The sequence below is a fragment of the Coenobita brevimanus genome, chromosome 103 (assembly GCF_032717465.1).
Source record: "Coenobita brevimanus isolate Jiangsu-jjx chromosome 103, ASM3271746v2, whole genome shotgun sequence".
Taxonomy (NCBI): domain Eukaryota; kingdom Metazoa; phylum Arthropoda; class Malacostraca; order Decapoda; family Coenobitidae; genus Coenobita; species Coenobita brevimanus.
In genome coordinates this window covers 6337921-6350753 of record NC_137056.1, presented here as the reverse complement: position 1 = coordinate 6350753, position 12833 = coordinate 6337921, and the positions used below count along the sequence as shown (strand labels likewise).

General features: G+C 41.1%; 1 protein-coding gene and 1 non-coding gene across 2 annotated transcripts in view; one reads left to right on the top strand and one right to left on the bottom strand.

Moving 5' to 3' along the window:
- LOC145415715 (uncharacterized) overlaps positions 1-12833 on the bottom strand; it is a 243273-nt gene that overhangs the window by 138159 nt on the left and 92281 nt on the right. The window lies entirely within an intron of this gene.
- Positions 628-699, top strand: TRNAE-CUC (transfer RNA glutamic acid (anticodon CUC)). Its single transcript has one exon. It is a non-coding gene; the product is annotated as a tRNA-Glu (tRNA).

The following is a 12833-nucleotide window of genomic DNA, read 5'->3' as shown; positions in this document are numbered from 1 at the left end:
CACAGAAGCACAGATATCGAAAACAACCGGGCAGACCCCCAGCAGGTTTATATCCCATATCAGATTTGAGGCCAAAGAGGGCAGAAAGTATATCACTATAAGAAACAGTAACCACTTCACTACCCTCCTTTGCTATCTCCAGTAAAATCTATTCGTGATTATTCGTGATTTTTATGTATTTAATTAATTTTTGCATTCGCGTGAATGGGTGAGCAGTTGGAAACAGCCTTCATTAAACCCTTCAATAAGTGGAGTTTCCTTCATTTCAATATAGTCGTCTGGAGGACGCAAGAATAAAGTACCAGACATCGCTGTGCTCTGGCAGTTAATATAACAAATCAAACACAATGGAGATGAGGAACAGCACCAAAGTGTTCACGGTCGAGCTGGAAGGAAAGTATGGGAGCAGATTCAGCGTTATCAGTGGAAGAGACAAAAAGACGCGTACGGTTGGAAAAGGGAAAGGAAAGTGAACTTTTTTTTTTTTTTTTTTTTTAGGATGCCAGAGACTAATGACAATATCAAGTTGTGCAACTGGCACCTTATTTTTTTTTTCCATGCAACAGGGGATCGTTGTACAGTTATAAAGGTAGTTTTGGGTAACAATTTACGTCACTTTTATCGAAGTCCCGTGTGGTCTAGTGGCTAGGATACGCGGCTCTCACCCGCGAGGCCCGGGTTCGATTCCCGGCACGGGAATGTTTTAAAAATTGTGATGCGGATCAGCAAAGATGATAAAAAACCCTTACGCCTTAAATTCTGGGAGACACCACACTGGACTGACAGGCCAAGATATCATGTGCAGATGAAGGCAGAAGTCCGTGATGCAAACCGGGACAAAAGGTCGATTACTCATTTACTGCGTCCACTTCAGGTTTAGGGCATCTCTGTTACCTTCCTCCCTGAGGTAATCGTGTCATCAGAATGTGTGAGCAGAAAAACAAACCACGCACCTCCCAGGTTAGGAATGCTGATCATCAGATGAAAGGATGCACAAAAGGTGACACACTAGGCGGACTTTTGTCTCTGACCATTCAGGTTCTCTCCGATATGATGCGTCAGGGAGGAAAGTGATGGACATGTCCTTTGTTAAGCAGACGTGATGGAATGGGAGGCGATTTTTTGTTCCTGACTGCACAGTGGCCGAAAAGTGTGTGGAACATGACACCAATAATCCACGCCTATAAATCAGAGTGCACCCTCCTAAACGCCCTGAAACAATCTCTTAGTAGTAGTTAGACTATAGTCTGTAATACAGGTTTCTCTCTTCATTTAGATTATAGTGTTAGTTAAGCATCCTTCTGTACCTACAAAGGCTGACAACTTTAACCTCTTCACTAGGAACTTTATCATTAATTATTTTCGTGGTTTTCCCAACCATGCACTGTACTGTACGATCATTCAAAATCCGTCGACAAAGGCTATCTAGATACTTAGAAGGCATTTGATCAGCTCAGCACTAAAAGTTCCTTCAGAAATTAAGGGCACATGGTTCCAGTAATAATGTTTTGAAGATGGATAGACCACTGGCTAACAAGACGCAAAACACAGTTAACATAAACGAACAAAAATTGGCTGGATAAACGTCCCAATACTGTTCAATTACTTCACCTAAAATTGCCGTCTCTCCCTCCTGAATGATCTTGGACAAGTGATCTACATTAGAGTGTGATACTGGCCGAGAATGTGTTATGAAATGGATGTGGAGCCGTAGTACTGGCTTGATCGGCGACTAATCTACGGGAAAGCTACAGTGGACAAAAACACTCGCCAAGTTACAGTGAATGAACGAGAGTGGCACTACGCAGGGTTCAGTGTTGGGTCCTCTTCTGTTTTAATGATACAACGATATAATTGAAAGGTGGAATTAAAACATATCTAGATTTCCCCATGAATGAAGTGTTGTACAAGGACAGATACTCTCTAAACCGCACGCGCGCATACACACACACACAGGCCAAGGTGTGGAGGTAAGGGGGGAGAGAAAATAGTACGGATATGCTGATGTATTCTATGTGACATACCTTCCCGAGCTCTCTCTCTTTCTATCTCTATCTCTCTCTCTCTTTCACACACACACACACACAGGTGCTATAACCAGTAATATACATTAATACACAGCCATCTTATCACAAACAGATACACACAATGATCTTCAACTGCACAAATATCAACACACACACACACACACACACACACACACACACACACACACACTACACTAATATTGATACTAATTCCTATTAATGCATATGAAGAGAAAAAGAGAGAAGAATACAATGTCTCCATCTTATAATTTTTCCCCTACTCAAAGTTAACTCCAATTTTAGTAACTCTGCTTCATTTTAACCCCTATAAAACGATATCTTTTAAAAGTTTATTCTTGCCATCTCTAAACGATTTTATTTAATTTATAGGGGAGATATTTCGAGATGGAAGGATTATGTATATGGCCATCATTAACTCCATTAAATGAAAACCTTCCCAACTTGAAAAAAATAGTCGTGAAGGTAGTAAAGGTCTATCTATCTATCTATCTATATACCTAGGCTGCTTCCCCCAAGGAAAGGGAGGTAGCCGAGACAGGACGACACACTCCCCATTTACTCACCCATTCAAACATATTCATTCGCATCTTAGCCCCAAAGGGGAGAACGGACAGATCCTCACCGCACCACACCGCACAAGGGTCAACTGCGCAATGCAATCAGTGACATCCGCAGCAGGGCCCGACAGCAGAACTGGTTTACCCCTGCCACATCATAACAGACCCATCCCCTTACCCGCACCTGACCTGACTAGCTGATCAGACCAAATGCGGGAGAATATCCCCTCAGGGCTGTGTCATCACTTATTCATTCACAATTTCTCTCCATTTATTTCTGTCACGCACAGCCACTCTTCCTCGCTCGACAGACATCCCTCTCGCATCCTACGCTCTCTTCACACTGTCCATCCATCCTATTCGTGGTCTTCCTCTCAGTCTTACACCTCTTACATCAGATCTAGTTATCTTTTTCACCAATCGCTCATTATCCATTCTCTCCATATGCCCAAACCATCGCAACACCCTCTGCTCAACTCTACCAGCCATCTCCCGAACAACTCCAGTTCTCCTTCGCACTTCATCATTTCGCACCCGATCCATACGCGTCACTCCACACATACTCCTCAGACACCTCATCTACATTACATTCAAACTTTTCCTCTCTGCTACACCCATATTCCATGTTTCAGCCCCATATAACGCAGTCGGTACCACAACACCTTCATACAGCCTTCTCTTTACATCCATTCTAAGCGAACGACATTTAAAAATACATCCTCGTCCTGAAGTGTTAACAATAATTAGAAATAAACACATAAAAATGAGTCTGGATCTTACGACTTCTTATAATTTAAAGATAGCTATTTCATCTTTGCATTTATATTCTATCTCGTTACATCCTTCTATCACGTGCCTTCTCCTGAGAAATCTAATCAAAGACTCAACAAAAATCTCGAGGCGTTTTATCTCCCACTTTAAGACTATCAGTGGCCTCATATTCCTCGGCGAAGAGATCAGTGCAGGCGGAATTTCCCTCATCTGAAGTTAATCGTCTGGTATCAAAGCACGTTATCGAGAGAGAGGAGTCAATCAATTCTGTTACGGTTTAAGTTCACGGAGTGCTGCCAAAACATGTACAAAGTCACTCTGATTACAAGCATTACTTCCTTATATCATTCTTTATTTACTCACTGGCGCCTAAGGTCCTTTAAAATGGACGAAATTAGGCGTTTTCAAAAGTTAATAAAGGGGAGAACTCCAGGGGACGGACCTATGAGCTTCGTGGAGGGAGGTACGCTAAATCCAACAAAATCCCCCACACACGAACCCTCAACACTAATGGGGTAATGCTACTATCCATACAAATTGCCGTACTTTAGTCTGGTTATGCTGTGCTACGTGCTTCACCATGGCAGGCTATACTTAACCTCGGGAGTCGGAATGTTGTGTATGCGGAAACAACAGAATGGAAAGATAACTGAAGTGTGGTTAAAATATCTCGAGAGTAACCTTGGTGAATCTTCACTAATATTGACTATCATCTTGAGAATCAACACTAGTGATAAAAGGGTTCCTGCCCCGATATCATGATTGCTGTCAAGAGTAATCAAATTATTCTGACACTTCTTTCTATCACTAAAGCCCCTGTGGTCTGAATCCTCGTACAGTATTTAAACGTGTCCGTCAAAAGGAAAGAGTTAATCTACTGTTCATTGGCTTCAATATTAAGTCTCCTAATACTTCTCACCGAATTAAACCATCTGGTGTCAGCCTGATTAAAATATACTTGGTTGTGCCTGTGAAAACGAAAAAAAAAAAAAAAAGGTTAATCGATGTAGCTCTAATTCTTTGTCTGATGCAATTTTTCTCACCTGAACTAATCCGTCTGTTGTTTACCTGATTAAAATACCTGGGTGTGTAGCGGCAAAATACTTATTCGAGATAGTGGCGTGGATTTCTTTAAGAAGTTCTAAGTCATCCAGAGTTTGAATGAAATATATGTCTATTACAGAAAAGACGTAGGCGCTCTCTGTATACACAACTCGTTTTAGTTCAGACGCACATTATCATCATCATCATTGCCATCATCATCATCGCCATCAACATCATTATCGCCATCGCTATCACCACCACCATCACCACCACTCTATTTCCCACCTAAATATGGGATTAAGTCGAGTCCAGCAAGAAGAAGAAAGAAAAAATAGTACAAAGTGGAAGAACTATCAACACCATGCCAAATAAAACAAACTCTTTCTGACAGGTGAACGTGAATTTAATGAAGCATGTGTATATCTTCAGGCAAGCTCATAATTTGGCTCATTATATCTTTAACTGGAGAAAGTATGGGACTGACTGAAAAAAATAAAAAATAAAAAAATAAGCTAATACTTTAATAATGCGTGGATGATTGTGTGACCCACTGCTGGTTCTCTCACTTCTCTCTTATCTTTTTCCTCGTTTATGGACCTTACCTCACCACATATTTAGGTGGAGTAGGTCAGGATGGTAATGTTAAAAAATGAAGACTATGCATTGTGTTGAAGATATGCACGGATTTAAACACTAAATAACTTTCTCTTCCCCTCATCCGAAAAGAAAATGTAGGTCCCCTTAAAAAAAAAAAAAAAAAAAAAAAATCCACTTAAAACGAAAATAATTCCTTGAACTGGGTCTAGGCGTTCTTGTCACAGTTTTTGCTATTGTTGGGATCCCTGGCTTAAGGTGAGAAGCACCCAACAGACCACAGGCATCTGGCTACACCCCTGGCACGCTATTCCACATCTACTGTAATGTGGAGCAGCTGTGGAGAGAATGTGAATACATCGCAGTTTGAACCTCGAACACAAGCCTAAACAGATTTTGTGGATTTAAAGGCACTATGAAATTAAGACCCAAAACATTATTTATTTACAGGGACAGCTGTAAATAATGCAAAGATATCAAAGCGATAATCTCCGGTTCAAAGATTTCGGTTTCTTCTCTACTTCCAACAAAACTGAGAACCTTTTCACGCGTTTTTTTTTTTTTCCCGTAAGCCTTGTTTATTACCTAAATCCTACAGCATCTTATTTTCTTCTCTGTCTGTGCATCAGCCATGAAGACAGCGACAAAGACAAAGAGCAAAGCAAGGGGTTTAAGAGTGGCGGAACTTGAAAGCCTCTATTAGCTTAAATATATCAATTATAATAACTTGAGGCTGTGGCAGTGGTGGTGGTTGTGGTTGTAGCTGTGGTCGAGGTGGAGATGGTAGAGGTAATTGCAGTGATAGCAGGAGGTTCATCGCAGGAGCAGTGGTGATGGTTGTGGTGGAAGAGGTGAAGTGAGACAGAGCAATGGTGGTGGTGGTGGTGGTGGTGGTGGTGGTGATGGAGAGGTTTGTGGTGAAAGTGTTGGTGATGGAGGGTGGTGTAAATATTCTCGAGACGATGATCTTAAGCATTATGTCCGTGGTGATGATGCTGGAGATGATGTAGTCTGTGGTGACTATTGATGATGATTGGGCAGGATGTAAATATTCGTATGATGGTGTGATGAAGATGGCAAAACTTACAATATGTTACTGATAAAATGCTATGCTGATGGAGAAGTGTGTATGGGGCGGGTGAGGACGGCAAAGATGTAACGTACTCCTCGTGGTGAAAATAATGGTGAGATATACGTGCTGACAAGATGGTGATGATGGTGAAGTCTGTGGTGCAGGTTGTGACAATGGGAATATCTGTGGTGACAAGATGGTAATGATGGTGAAGTCTGTGGTGATGGTGGAGTATGTGGCGGAGGTTGTGATGAATGTAACGTCAGTGGTGATAGCGTTGGTGATGATGGAGGTGGGTGTAGATATGACAGTGGAGGGTTGGCAGCGACCCTGTGCCTGGCCTCTGCAAATATCCCTTTCTGTCCCGAGTCTCCAAGCACTACCTTCCCGCACATACCATACACCTAACCAAACCTAACCCAACCTAACCTAATCTACCCAAACTTATCCTAACACACACCTTGCAAACCTAACTTAATCTAACCAAACTAATCCTAACACACACCTTGCAAACCTAACCTACGTTAACCAAACTACTCCTAACATACACCTTGCAAACCTAACCTAATCTAACCAAACTAATCCTAACACACACCTTGCACACCTAACCTAATCTAACCAAACTCATCCCTACACACACCTTGCTAATCTAATCACTACAAACCTCTACAATATCCTTTCCCCATCCTGGTCTCCATGCAGTCCCTTCCCTAACATATTTTACACCCAACCTACAAAACGAAACTTAACGAAACACACACCTCCCTAAACTAACCTAGCTTAATTTAACCTAACCTAGCCTCATCAATGCAAACGTCACAAACACCTCACTAACCTAACCTTACTTACCGCACACCTTAGTGACTTTTCAGGAAAAAAAAAAAAACAATCCTAACCTATCAAACACATAAACTCTAAATTAATATCACGTACGCCTCGCTCAACGTTTTGGGTTTTCAGAATTGAGTAAAAATAATTTGGTGTCATTTATAATCACATCCACTTGCGTCTGCCAAAATAATACTCGTAAATGTCATCATCGTTGTCAAATAGATGACCAAGATATGTTTTACTTCTCGATTTGAAACTTTCCTTACCTAATCTGTAGTAACTCTTGCTTAATTTGTACTAACTCTTATCAATCTTGTACCAATTGGTGCAGAATGTCTGACTTACAGCCCTACTTTTCAGTAAGCAGCTGGTGGTGCCCTGGATAGAACGCTGGATTGGGAACTGAGCAATCCCGGGTGTGATCTGGCACCACCGTCGTAGCAACACGCCTACTAACACCACAACACCAGATCTAATTGAAACTGCCTTAGCGTACGACAGCTGCCTAGGATTAACCCAGTGCTGGTGTGTTGTACGTAAGGCGAAATTCTTAAACTACACTCTAAACAATCTTCATTGTCCTAACCCGCTATCACCCTTGTGGACAGTAACCAAAGCACAGATCTTTATTTAACCCAGTGATCCACTCACTCGATGTAGTGCTGCCTACTTCTTCCTTAGCCTTTATCATTCTTTTTCTGTGCCTGCCCTCCTCTCTTCCTAATTCTCCCATCTTTCCTGTCACTTCTTATTGTTTTTCTTTCCTTTACAGGTGGTTTTACATTGAGTGACAAGCCAAATGGTTTCCTGTAAGCCAAGAAACCATTTACAACGCTGGGTGGTAACCATATAACCAAACCATACGTGCTCCCTACGTGTCAACAAGTGGGTTGGTGGAGGGTTAATGCCCCTCCCCGTAAAACAAATAACTCAAAGTCAAATGGCCACCCCTTACGGGATTATGGCGTCTGGCAATAAACAGATAGATAGTATCCTCTCCTAAATCCCCAAATAAAAACATTTAGGTAGAAATTCTTAAAATCTGTCATCCTTCTCCTAACTTAACAGAACCCTTGTGGATCAAAACCTCTTATATTCGAGTGATTTCCTTTATTAATATTCTTTTCTCACTGCAACCAGACGATTTTATTTAATTTTGGGAAGGCCAGTATACTGAAGGTTTTATCAAGGCTATATCTAACTCCTCCAGTCGCCAAAAGCCTCTCCTAAACTGAATAAAGTCGTCAGCAAATGGCACAGTTCCAATAAAAGCCCCACCACCACCACCACCACAAAAAAAAAAAAAAAAAAAAAAAAAAACACGCCCCTCCCTATGAGTTATCCGAAGATTAAACCCATCCATCTTAAAACCCAAAATAAATCCATTAAAGTAAGAAAGGTCACAAGCTTAATCCTTCTAAACTGAACAAAACAGAAAATCCCAAGGTAAAAATAGAATTAAAAAAAAAAGACCCCGTGAAAAAGACCCTCCTCCTCAATTGAATTAAGCCAAGACTAGACCTACCTCATCATAAATCCCAATATAAACCCATCAGAGTAAGGAGGGACACACGGCATAATCCCTTCGCCTATGCTCCACGTGTAGGCTGCTCACATTTTTGCCTGTTCTCCTGCCAACACTTTCCCCTGCCAACATAATTAGGGTTGCCAAATACAGGTAATAAATTCTAAATGTTAATGATGTCGGAAGTCATTTAAGCCCCTTCTGCATGAGGACGTCACTTATATTGTATTCTTATAAATAGCAGGAGATTTTTCCCAGCCATGGAGAAGACCCTAGTAGTGAAGGGGTTAATGAAGTCTATATTTAACCTCTCCATTTCGAAAATATTCCTCTCAGCTGAATAAAATCGTCTTGGGATACTAAGAAATCAGTGGAAAAGACGTATCTATAATGAAGGGCTTAATGAAGGCTTCAGAGACACTTCCAACAGACTGTAAATATGAATAAATAGGCAAGGAATAATTGACCCAGACACGACTTCACAGATGCTACATATATATGATCGTGAATTATCATCATCATCATCGCCATCATCATCATTATTATTATTATTATTATTATTATTATTATTATTATCATGCCAACCCTGTCGCTCCCATATGCGCACTTGTTTCACTCAGGCTAAAACCCGATTTTTTAAAATGTGTTAGGGTGAATGAAAGTTGATGAAGTGCAACAAAATTATCTCGCATAACATCTCGCTGCTATAATCATCATCATCATCATCATCACGAACGAACTTACAGGAATTTTATTTGGGGTGAAAACTAATAAAATTTCTCTTTTCACCCGAGGAAGTTCTAGGTGCCTCAGAGTTAGAGAGAGCCATCTTAATCACCGACGCCGAAGACATGCCTATTGCAGTGAGTGGGGTTTTGTGTATGTAGGCCTATGTACCAGTATTTACGTATCTGCTAACAAAATATCTCATGACCGCCTGATTCCAGACGCACCGTAATTGGCACATACGCTGTTTTAGGGTCTCAGATGACGTCATTCGATTTTGGTGCAGATCGAACACAGGTCAAAGTCACAGGTCATGGTAATGGATCAAGTTCACAGATAAAGGTCACGGCTCAAGGTCATAGGTAAAGGTCACGGGTCAAGGTCACAGGTAAAGAAAACGAGTCAAGGTCACAGGTAAAGGTCATGGATCGAGGTCATGGATCGAGATCACAGGTAAAAGTCACGAGCCAAGGTCAAACGTAAAGATAACTAGTCAAGGTCACAGGTAAAGGTCAGGGATCAAGGTCACAGGTAAAGGTCACGGATCAAGGTCACAGTTCAGGGTGCTAATAATCTCTCATGACTGCCTGCCCCGATCCGTACAAAATCTGCCACATACACTGCGTACGGGATGGGGAAAAGGTGATTAAATTTCAGTGGAGGTCAATTAAAGGCCAAGGTCACAGGTCAAGGTCAAAGTTCGGGAGCAGCGTCGTACCGTTCTAGCAAATCATTTCGCTCTGATAGAAAATGTACAAGAATATTACCGAGACTAAAACGATACATATATTTTTTTACCCAATGGAATTTACGCAGTCAAAGGAACGGGGCAAGTTTCGTTTAATGATTATGGTTCCAAATCTCTTCTCTTGTACGAAATCTTTAAGAACTGAATAAAATAGTCTGGTAAAAGCAAAAGTAAAAAAAATCATACGGTGTCCTTGAAAAGTCCGCCATCTGCCCACCCTCCTGCGAACTAAGGCGATCAGGCGTGATGTGACGTCACCCACGGATAAGATAATATATCGTAGTAAGTGCAGTTGTATCTTATTTTTTTCCGCAAATATATTATTCAAACAGACGTCATTGCAGCACTCTCCTTCCTACTAAGTTTGATAGTTTATCACCCCAGTATCTACCCAGGAAGATACAGCTTTAAAAACAAAAAAATCTATGTGAGGAGAAAAGTAACATGAAGTTCCATTTACTTTGAGAAATCTGAGAAAAAAAAAAAACTTTCTCCAACAAAACACGAATGTTTGATCTGGAAAAGCAACCCACGCGTTGATCAGTCCTGTTTAATACGATAACATCAACATTATTTGTTTCCTGCCACCTTCACACGATTTTGTTCACCTAAGGAAAACATTCCAATCTGGAGAAGTGACATACAGCCTTCCTTAACCCCTTCAGTACAAGGCATCTTTCAAAAGCTGAATAAAATTATCCGGAAGTAGCAGGCAATAACTTAAAAAAAAAAAAAAAAATCGAGAGGTCCAGGGAAAAACTAGAGAGGAGTGCAATTCTGTGTGGGACGCCTGATGGTATGATGCTTAGCTCTAACACACTGGTAACAACTGTGAGGGTTAACAACTTCACCGCGAAGGGTCTTTCTTGAGATGAATGAAATCGTTTAACGTTAACATGACTGAAACAACGTAGTCACTGTACAGCGGTTCACACCGGAGATGTGACAGCAGGTCCAGGATCACCGAGAAAGTAAGTCCACATACCGTACTATACGTAATATAAAAAATAATAATAATAATAATAAAAATCTTATATCAAACAAAATGAATATAATGGATCTCTTTAATTAACGTCAACACATTCTGGATGATTTTTTAAATATAGGCCGATAGAAAACCTGATATGATATATCAGCCATATTGGAATATTATATATATATATATATATATATATATATATATATATATATATATATATATATATATATATATATCAAGCTCACATTACAAAATTTGCAGCTTCGAAATTTTCGAGAATAGGGCCCACAGAAAGAACACAAAACACGCCACACACTACCACTCCACCTTCAACTACGCAGCAGGACCCAGAGTTCAAAAGGCAAGGGCGGGGTACACCGGTATCACACCCGAATTAAGGCCATCACAGCGAAGGCTGGCTGATACACAGGATTACACCTCCCTGACCTTATCTCCTCTCCTCTCACACTGGCGCCGTATTCATAAATATTCCTGATGAGAGTTGAAGTCGGCCCGAAACTATTATACTTTTGTTTCGAATCTGTGTATGTTTTTTCCTTCCTTTCGTAAGCATAAGCATATATATATATATATATATATATATATATATATATATATATATATATATATATATATATAGGATGGCCGGTAAACAGCACCCTACCAGACACTCATCTCATGGCATTTTATGTGTTGCGGGGACGGCTCGGATGCTGGTGTGGGTGTGGGTGACGCAGTGGAAGTAGGAAATCAATAAATGATGCAGGGTGGACACTGATAAAGTTGACTGAGCAGCCCCCGAAACATATCAGAAATAGCCAGGCGTGGTGGAAAAGGAGCTATATTGTGGGCCATTGTGTGTGTGTGTGTGTGTGTGTGTGTGTGTGTGTGTGTGTGTGTGTGTGTGTGTGTGTGTGTGTGTGTGTGTGTGTGTGTGTGTGTGTGTACTCAAAGACTATGATTTCTAATAATAAATTACAGGCATGAAAACTTCTTTATCACGCAAACTCTTTACGATCTTTTATAAATAGAAGCCCGGACCTCCCTGCTAATCTCGCCACCCATCACGTCTTATCTGCATCTCCTAAAGGGCCTTATCTCAGAGCCCAACCACTGCCACCTACTCAACACGTGGACATCAGCACATAACTATCAATGACATAAGGTGACCGGATGTACGCTCTCTTCACTTTTAACTGGCCTAACCTTGCCAGCTCTCTATCTAAATACTGACAGGCAACAAGAGATTAACACTGTAAGAGTAATATAATGCTAGTCACGAGGAAATATATACTGTGGGATGAATGTGAAGGAACAGTACTGTCTTATTCTGCTACTGAGCAACGGGAAATAAATAGCAAAAACACGAAAATCTCCGCCAAGTTAAGGTGGACGAACTGCTGTAACGTATTGACCGAGGAATGAATCGCTTGGAACTGAAGTGACGAATATGGAAAACTGAGGCTTAAAATTTGTGGAAATATTACCTGCTTCGTCAGGTATTTGAAAATGGGGAATACTGTACTTACAGTACTTTTTTGCTGCTAAGACTTCTCATCACGCCCACTTCCTTTAAGTTACAGGGCCCATTTTCAAACGGTGTACTCGCCTCGCTCTGCCTCACCAGCTATCGGCATACGTGTCCTACCTGCCCAATCTTCTCCCCACGCACTCCTCCTTCATAGGGTGTACTATTCCCTCAAGCCTCCCCTACACCCTACAACTATGCTAGCCCATCCTCCCTACTCCTCTACGCCTACACCACCCATTTCTTGCTTTTCCTTTTAAGTCTAGGAGAAAGATTTGACTGAAACTTTAACGACAGACTTACAACATCTACCTTCACAGGTATTTTCCCTCCGCCATTACCCATTACCATCTTAGCTAATCCAGCCCATTACTTTCCAGCCAACCCCACCCATTTCAAGTTTTATGTGG